Below are 9890 nucleotides of genomic sequence, written 5' to 3'. Positions count from 1 at the left end.
GACGAAGGAGAGGAAGGAGCAGCAGCAAAAACAATTGCAAATGAAAGAGGCGAAGCAGGAGAAGGCTACAGATCCGATGGCGAAAGCGATTAGAGAAGCGGTAGTCGGTAAGGCTGAGGTGGAATCTCAAAACCCTAGCGTTAGCAGTAGCAACAACGAAAACGACTCTGCACCTGCAACTGCAACTGCAACCTATATAATAGATAGAGCAGATGAAGTTTTGGCTTATTCCCGAGCTGTTCACCACACCGATTCTTCTCTTCTCCATTAATTATCATCTCTAAAATAAACTAAGCTGTTACTGTATGCACAAATTCAATTGTGAAACAAATAATGCCTATCCTATCCTCAATACACACACTTAATTAACTTAGTATATAAATTATGTTTATTTGAAGAACTGAATTACAAGTTTACAATATACTCCCTCCCTCTCTCCCATATACATATACACACTACACTAATTCTACAATCCATGTCGATACAAGAATCTACATAAACTATAATTAATAATAGGTAATTAAAAAGTGTCTTAGTATTTAGTAAAAATAATTATAAATTCAAATTAAGATACATAACTAGTTTAATTAAGATTAAAAAAATTATAAAATTTAAAATGTTATTAAAGTGGATAATTATATTTCTAAAAAAAAGATAAATCATGTGGAATACATGAAAATAGAAAATAAGATAAATTACGTGGAACGGAGGGTTCGTCCATTAAAATAAATAAAATAAAGTGATAATATAGTTGGGGGTATTTTTTTTTAAAATTTAGTTGGAAATAAAAATAAATTGATAGAAAATATAATAAAGTCAGTGGTATTGTAATAAATAATTGTTAAATGAAAGGTAATAATTAAATATTAATTTTTTAATTTTATTAAAATTAATAATGTGATAAATTTAGCGGACAAATTAAAAGAAAAAATGAGAATAAATTTAGGAATACGAAGTAGATATTTTGTGTAACATTACATTATATTAGGTTTAGGTTGGGCGTGAGGGGGAGCATCGAGATGGTCACTGATACGAGTATATCAAAATATGCTATCGACATTTCTAAGAAATCTAAGCTCAAAACTAAAAAGAACATCCCCTCAAATGTTAACGAGACAATAATGTACACGTTAACAAAATATATATATATATATACTTTTAAATAAAATAGATATAGATAAAAATAGTAAAAAGAATATATTTAATTAAGGTATGATAATACTCTATTCGTATATATTTTAAAATAAATTTTCGTATTATCCATCAACATTATTTCTATAAAATATATAGAATCAAATTATTATTTATGTTTTCAACATTAAATTAATTGTATGTTTCTATATAACATATTATATTATTCATATTATATCAAATACTAATAGTTTGTTTATTTGTCTAGTGTTTTTATTTAATTTTTTTTATATGAAACATAGAAAATTATTTCAATAATATAAAAATAATATTTATACTTCTTCCGTCTCAATTCAAAGTATTTTTTTTTATCATTTTCGTTTGTTCAACTTCAAAATATCTATTTTTTATTTTAGTAAAAGTAATTATGCATCAATACCAAAATATCATTGACTTTTACCCAAATTAAAAGCATAATATTACACATACAATTACTTTTATATAAAGTCAAAGGACAAAAATATCAAAACTTTTATTAATTTTCATTAACTAATAAAATAATATTATTTTTTAATTTACTACAAATCCAAAAGAGCCCGGAATACAGAGAGTATTAATTTTTAATTTTTGTGAGATGATACAAAATTTAGTCAAACAAACTTAGAGATTATTTTTTTAAAAAAAATTTCAAACTACCTTGACATCATCCATTATGTAGTATTATTAGTAAAAATATAATACTAATTCTTTATATATATATATATATAAATTATAATGTCAAAGTATTATATAAATTGAATCTTATCAAAACTTCAATTTCGAATCAAAACCACAATCTTTATTTTTTATTTAATTTTTTACTATTTTAACAATTATTCGAATGAAAACCACAATTTTTATTTTTTATTTAATTTTTTACTATTTTTACAATTATTCGAATCAAAACCACAATCTTTATTTTTTATTTAACTTTTTACTATTTTTACTATTATTCGAAAAAATTGTTAGTGTGTTTACTTGCGATATTTAATTTTGGGTTTTACTATTCCAATTTTTTTATCCATCTAAAAATATCTAATCAATCACTTATTTTTTATTTATTATATTATACCAAAATTAACTTTTACATTCAAAAGATCACATTAATACATATTTATATAACATCAAATAATTATTTTAATTTAAAATTTTACTATTCAAAACTAAAATTTTACAAATAAACACACGCACGTATTTTATTCCTCGTACAAATTTATATTCACTTTATTTTTACGAGAATTGTCATAAAAAAACATTAGTTGATTTTTTTTAAGTAAAAACCAGATACTCTTTTATTTTTTATTATAAAAATAACAATTATCTCTCTTTTATTAAAATTTGTGTTCAATAACATAAAGTTCACTCTTATTAAAATTTGTATTAAACCAAACGGACATAAAGTTCAATATCGAATGGAGTTTAATATAAAAAAATTAGTCCAAATAATTGTACATTTATTACTTCTATCATAATTCAATGTATTATATTTTAATATTTTTGTTTGTCTATCTAAAGTATTTATTTTAAAAGTAATATACGAATATTAAGAACAAAAATTTTAAAATCATCCTTCAATTTCCACTCATTACTCGTTGATAAAATACTACTATTTTTTTAATTTATTAAAAAAAATTAAAAGCATACATTCATTTGCAACCGAGAAAATATAAGAACAATGCTGCCAGTGGTACCAGGCCCTCAAACTCCCTCGAATCCCCTCCGTTCTCAGTGCAAGCGGTCTGGATTCATCGGGACCCGCAGTCCGGGGACCACCCAAAAATAGCAAAAATCATTACTAAAGTCTAAAATAAAACAGAAACAAAACAATAACCAAATGCATATGCAGTAAAACAACACAGCACAGCACTCTTAGGTTGTGTTTGGCCGGGGTTTGGATTTTGAATTGGGATTTGAATAGTAAAAATTTTGAATTTGAATAGTTGTATGATGTGATATAAATAGATGTTGATATGATATTTTGAATGTAAAATTGATTTTTAGTATAATATAAAAAAAATGAAAAACAGGTGTTTGATTTGATGTTTTTTAAGAAAAAAAATTTGATGAATAGTGGATTGGAAATCCAATTTTCCAAACAAACACACCCTTAATTAACCTCCAAATTCATTCAATCTCATCATCATCAACGCCAAAAAAAAAAAAAAAAAACACAAAACTAACTCGATTACCAAAACAAAAAAGTTAATCAATCTGCAATAGAACTAGAAACTTAATTCCAATTATTCATCAGTCAATTCGGAAGCAGCAGCATCGATCAATTCAATCAATTGAACGCTAAAAAACAGCTCACAAAATGCAAATGCATATATGCAGCAAAACAACACAGCACTCAAATCTAAGCTCCAAATTCATTCAATCAATCTGATCATCATCAACGCCAAAAACACAAAACTAACTCAAAATTACCAAAAAAAAAACAAAGCAAAAGAAATGAATCAATCTGCACTAGAACTAAAAGCTTAATTCCAATTATTCATCAGTAAATTCAGCATCAGCAGCAGCAGCATCGATCAATTCAATTAATCGCACACTAAAAGAAAAAAACACAGCACTCACAAGTCACGAAATGCTACGAATAGGCGACGACCAATCGCCGGGAGCACTGCGTGCAGGCGTACCTCCGCTTCACCACAAAGCCGACGGGGACGAAGCAGAGGCGCCAAGGACGGCGGACGTCCACCGCCGCCACTTTTCCGCCGCAATGGGGACAGGTTCCGCTCGCTTCGTGCCGCGCCAACACCCTCTCCTTGTCGCCCATGTGTAAAATTCTGGTAACCGCTCACCTCTTCAGCTCCTAATTTTTTATGATTCGGATCCATGGCGGTGCGGTGCTTAAATAGTACTGTCCCCGGGGCTGGACCCATGGGCCCGGGCTCGCCTGTGTTTGCTTGCACCAGGCGCCGGGAGCACATTGAATTGTTTCAGAGCTGCCCTAATTTGGAAGCGTGTACGGAAAGTAGTAAAGATGTGTTTGTCTGTTTTTTGGTAACGTTTTTGGTAGCGTTGTGCTTTCAAGTAATATATCGACTGTGTGCACTGTGTTTTAATTTTCGCTTTTGGTGCTATTTGGTTTTTAGTGTTTGTTTGATCTCTACTTCCATAATATATAATCTTAGTAAAAATATATTATTTTTTAATAAAATACTATTACATTAAATTGCATTTAAATTTTAAAAATAAATAAATTCAAATCCAAACACAAGTAAAAAACAAATGTTTAGACTATATAATATATTAATTTTTTTGAATACTAAACAAATAGTTTGTCAATTTTAACATTTTAATATCACTGAGCAACACCTATATCAAAATATAAATATAAATTCACAAAAATAAAGTATTTTTATAAATAATTAAAAACTAGATTTGCAAAAAATAAAATAGACGGAACAAAAGACAAATTTAAATTACTTTGTAACTAAAACAAAAAACAATTGGGCGGAACAATAGCATCCTCCCAAATCAAATCAGATGGTGAATTCTACATTATTACATGTGCATCGGAGCTGAGCTGCTGCCAAAAACAAAAATACCATAATATATAAGGCTAGATTTCAGAAGCTTTTCTTTTCTCTTTTCATTTGAAATTTTTTCTTTTTTAGAAATTATAAAAAATTGCGAAGATAATATAAATATAACAAATATGTAATATATTAATTAATTTTTTTTTTTGAAAAATATGTTAAAATTTTGGATAAAAGAACAAATTATTAAAGTGCTTATGTATACAAGATTTGAGTTAAAAAAAACTAATATTAAAATTTTGAATTGAAATATTTAAATAATTTAATATAAATACATATTAACATAATATTTTAAATATAATACTACCTCATTTCAGCTCTCAGGGTCATATTTACTTTTTGTATATCTTTGGATATTAATTGTTATATCACAACATAATATAATTCAACGAAAAATGACAAAAACATTTTTATTAGTGTGTTATAATATTAATATAATGATATTTGTACAAAAAATTATACAAATATAAGAATATTTTTAATATTAAATACAATGAAGCAAAATATAAATATAATTTTTAGAGGCGAACGGAGAAAGTATTATTTTTATAATATAAGAAATAAAAAATAATTTAAATTTGATTTTTTTTAAAAAAAAAATGATGAATAATAATAGTATGTTTGTTTAGTGAAATTGTTTGAAAAGATATTTTATTTTTTTATATAAAGTATAGAAAATAATAAGTATGTAATATATTAATTATTATTATTATTTTTTGGTTAAATTGCACAAAACTCATCCGTAGTTTCACAAAATTGCGTCAAAACTTTTTGTGGTTTTATAAACGTCTAACCTCTCAGCTGTCTTCATCTAACAATGCTTGACCTACATGCGTCCAAACTGCGAATGAATTTTAAAATCCCTATTCCAAAATTTCTAAAATTACAAATATATTCGTTCCTCTTATATTTAGCCTGACAGGACAGTCAAAAAAATAACAAACTCTTCGATGGAAATTACTATAGGTACTGAAAATGTCGACTTTAAGTTTTTTTTGTGATAAAACTCGAAGACATTTGACCTATGTCTCGGATGTCCAACAAAGATGAATTTGTATCTAAATTCACTTGTATTGAACCATGGGAATGAAAATGAAATTTGTAACCTTTTTTTGAACCCTAGCTAGCTCATAACGTTTTCAAAGTGCAATACATATATAGTATGGTGTTTGATATATAACCCATGTTAATGTTATCATATACAAAAGTCTATTATCTTTATCTCACAAGAGATTATATTTAAATGCTACAGTACTACTTATTAAATTAAAAATAATAATAATAAAAAAAAAAAGAGTAAAGAATATTGGTGAGTGGCGGCACGTGCTTAGCATGCAATGCATGCAGACAAAATTCACACGAAAAAACTCTCCCAACCAAGGGTGGTCCAATTGTAATAATTGTTTCTGATACATGCACAAAAATTGGTCCTCATATCAAATAAATGTGTGCTGCTGCATTCATTAATAAAAATAGTAGTATGTCCAAACTTGTACTCAATTCTTTATTTTTATTTTTATTTTTAATTTCAATGCACTTTACATAATAATAATAATAATTATAATAATAAGACATTCTATCAGAATATATATATATATATATGCTTTGCTCGTAAGTAAGATACGTAGATCTGTGTAAGAATGCACGGTATATATAGTTCTTCTATTATCCAAATATATGTTTACTTATTTTTTTAAGTTGTTAAAATAAGAAATTCTACTAAAAAATTATATAATATTTTGTAATTTTCTTATTTTACAAAAATAAATTTATTTATTAAAATTCGTGTTTGAACACAAACTTAATAATAATAATTTTATTTTTATTTTTTTAATTTTCTTGTTAATAAATATTTGACTTATGGAGGACCAGCGTGATAAATAGGACCTATTGGAAGCTGGCTACAAATTTGGATTTTTCGACTGATTCAAGAAAATCACAACCAAAATTACACAAATGGAAAGTTGGAATTAATTAAACACTGAAAACCATAAACGAAACGGAAGGAAGGAAGGAAGGAAATTGGAAAAGAACAGCAGCAACAATGCAACTCTCATAAATTAGAGATAAATATATAAAAAAAATAAAAGAAATTAAGGAAAAGAAGAAATAAAAAATGCAGAAAATTTGGTCGTTTGACCCTTGGGTGAACTTGTCATTGTGAGGTTCCTGTGGAACGCCTCCGAAAGTAGTAGTCCAACTTTGAGTAGGCTTATTGTGGAACTCTATGGGTGTGTTTGTTTAATTTGGGTGTTTGAATTTTTTATTTTTTTCATTGAAATTTGAATAGTAGAACTTTTAAATTTAAGTAGTTTGATGTGATGATATAAATTGATATTATATTGAAGTGGTGTTTTGAATATAAAATTAATTTTTAATATAATATAAAAATAAAAATAAAATATAGTCTGGAACTAGTAAATATCATGGCTAGTAATTAATAATTACCGTATATAACAAATATCACTAACCCAAAATATAACCAAGTAATATGTAAATTACAAATCTAAATAAATATAACAACAAACAAACATTGGGTGCTCCATGATGATCATAGTAAATGAAAGTCCATCATCATCCACTTGTATCGTCTGTAAGTTGACTGTCATAATCCTAAGCACCCGACGTGACGTGACGTACGTACGTACGTACGATCATCACTGCTAAATGAGATCCACTTGGAGAGAACCATATATCGTCCAATAATTTAATAACATGATTAATTAATTATTGAATCACAACAAATTTTTAAATTAAGCACTTGATCCATCTCCTAAAAATAATTATACATATTTTTGAAATATATTAATAAATATACAACCAATATCATAAATTTTAAAATCTCTAATTTTAATATTCAAGCATCCAATTTATTACTCTCCAAATCCACACTATTGGAAATTTATCGGTAAACAGAGGTTTTTGAAGACTTTTGAAAGTTAAAGAAAAAAAAAATAGTAGTATTTGATTTGGTGTTTTGTGAAGAATCGAAAAAAATGTATTTGATGTGATATTTTTAAAAAATAAATAATGCCAATTAGTGAAATTTGATTATGTATGCGAAACGGAGTCGTAACTTCATTATCATCGTTTCAATAATTTAATCTTTTTGAATAAAAATAAATGATAAAAAGGTTTTAAAAGTTTATTGAGCCGACTAAGCCTGACCAATTTCAAATCAGCTGCGTTTGAGCCTAGAGTTTGAGGCCCAATTTTAAATCGGGCCGAGCTGATTTCAAAATTATGTTGGATCAGCACTGGTCCAATTAGACTTGAGAATGACAGAATGAATCATATTTGTTTGAACATTTTGAGTAATAAAATTTCCGTATAATATTAATAAATAAATAAATATTTAATTGAATATTTTAAAATTAAATAATTATTATTATTATTATTATTTAAAATGCCTTGAAACAAACGTGGGCCGAATGTAGTGAGAACAGGAGGCAGCTCCACACCACATGTTTGTACTCACAATTAATTATTTAATGAATCCAAGTCCATATTATTGACAAACTTCTGTGGGCCCAGCCCATTATGTAATCACCAATGAATAAATGCAATAAGCCTCACTTCACTAACAAATAATACAGTTCAGTATTCTCTGTCTGGCATCGCTTCTGAAGTCTTCTGGTCTTGCTAACACGGCCATTTGCACTTTTCTTGAATTTTGTCATACGAATTATGCAAGTCATTGTCCTCTTTATTCTTCATTTTATCTATCAGTTGTATACGAAGGCCTTTTGATCATGTAAATTTAGTCCTTGACTTGTATACCTTGGGTCTGAGTTCAACATAAGTATTATTAAATAGATAAATATGCTATCTGAGTTGAGCAAATATACCATATATATTTATTTCAATCTCATTATTATAAGATAAATATTCTACTTACTCTGTCACAATATTTAGTGTGCATAAATCAAAAAATCAAAATTCAATCACTATTCGGTATGAATTTGAATTTATAATAATTGTTAGATTAATCTTTAATTCAATATATCTAATAAATTTTATATTAGTTTTATTTGAATCATTCTACTATATTTTTTCCGATTTAAAATATTATTTAAATATCTATTTTATTGAAATTTTAAATAGTGTTAAAATAATAAAAATACTTTTCTTTCAGTTCTATTCAATGTATTATTTTTTTGTTTTTTTTTTTTTATCTATCATATTTAAAAGTATCAATTTTCTATTGAAGTAGAAGTAATTCAACTATAAATATCAAAATACTCATAACTTTTATATTTATATTCATACTTGCAATGTTAAAATAATAAAAATTTATCCTACATATTTTATTAACTAATAGAATATTATTATTTTTTAATTAATTATAATAATAATAATAATAATAATAATAAAAAAGCACAATGGAGTTGAAGGAGTATACAAATACTTCTAAAATGTTACTCTCTCTCCTTAATCAAAGAGACTTTTTTAAGTTTTGTAGTAAATTAATAAAATATAATATTATTTTATTAGTTAGTCAAAAATATATAAGATTTTTTTTATATTTTTGTAAGTAATTGCATCTGTAATGATATGTTTGTAATTTATGAAAAATTAAGAATATTTTGATATTAATATAAAAAAATTTTTAAATATCAAATGGATACTTTGAAGTGGAACAATCGAAAATAATAAAAATGATATTTTTGAATTATGACAGAGAAAGTATTAAATAACTCCTTAAAGTAAAAGACCGAAGATGCTAATGTGTTTTTAGAATTGTGTCTTTATTTGTTGGATTTTGATTTTGAATTTTAATTTTAAATTTAAATAATTATTTAATATGATATTAATATATATTAATATGATATCTTAAATATAAAATTTATTTTAATATATATAATAAATAAATAAATAAGTATTTAATTTAATATTTTACAAGAAAAAAAAAAGTTTAAAATAGTATAATCAAAATCAAATCTCATATACAAAAACATCCTTTAATATTTTGAGTTTTCATATGATTCTTTTAATGAAAAATAAATTTAATTTGGAAAAGGAATAATTGTTTTGAGCATTTTTTTCTGAAATGAAAAAAATGTGGAGCGTATTCATTTTGAGTTTCAGATGATTTTTATTATTTTGTCAAAAAATCTTTTTAGAAAAATGGAAAATTAAATATTTATTTTTATATTATATTAAAAATTAATTTAT

The 9890-nt window shown here is 25.5% G+C and overlaps 1 long non-coding RNA gene across 1 annotated transcript; it reads right to left on the bottom strand.

Annotated features, from left to right (window-relative positions):
- Positions 1–2762: 2762 nt before the first annotated feature.
- Positions 2763–4249, bottom strand: LOC127266336 (uncharacterized). The gene is made up of 2 exons (XR_007842126.1): positions 3748–4249; positions 2763–2909 (listed from the first exon to the last, which is right to left on the bottom strand). It is a non-coding gene; the product is annotated as an uncharacterized LOC127266336 (long non-coding RNA).
- Between the last annotated feature and the right edge of the window lie 5641 nt (positions 4250–9890).

The sequence above is a fragment of the Andrographis paniculata genome, unplaced genomic scaffold (assembly GCF_009805555.1).
Source record: "Andrographis paniculata isolate CXL003 unplaced genomic scaffold, ASM980555v1 Contig75END, whole genome shotgun sequence".
Lineage (NCBI taxonomy): Eukaryota > Viridiplantae > Streptophyta > Magnoliopsida > Lamiales > Acanthaceae > Andrographis > Andrographis paniculata.
This window is presented reverse-complemented; position numbering and strand designations above follow the sequence as displayed.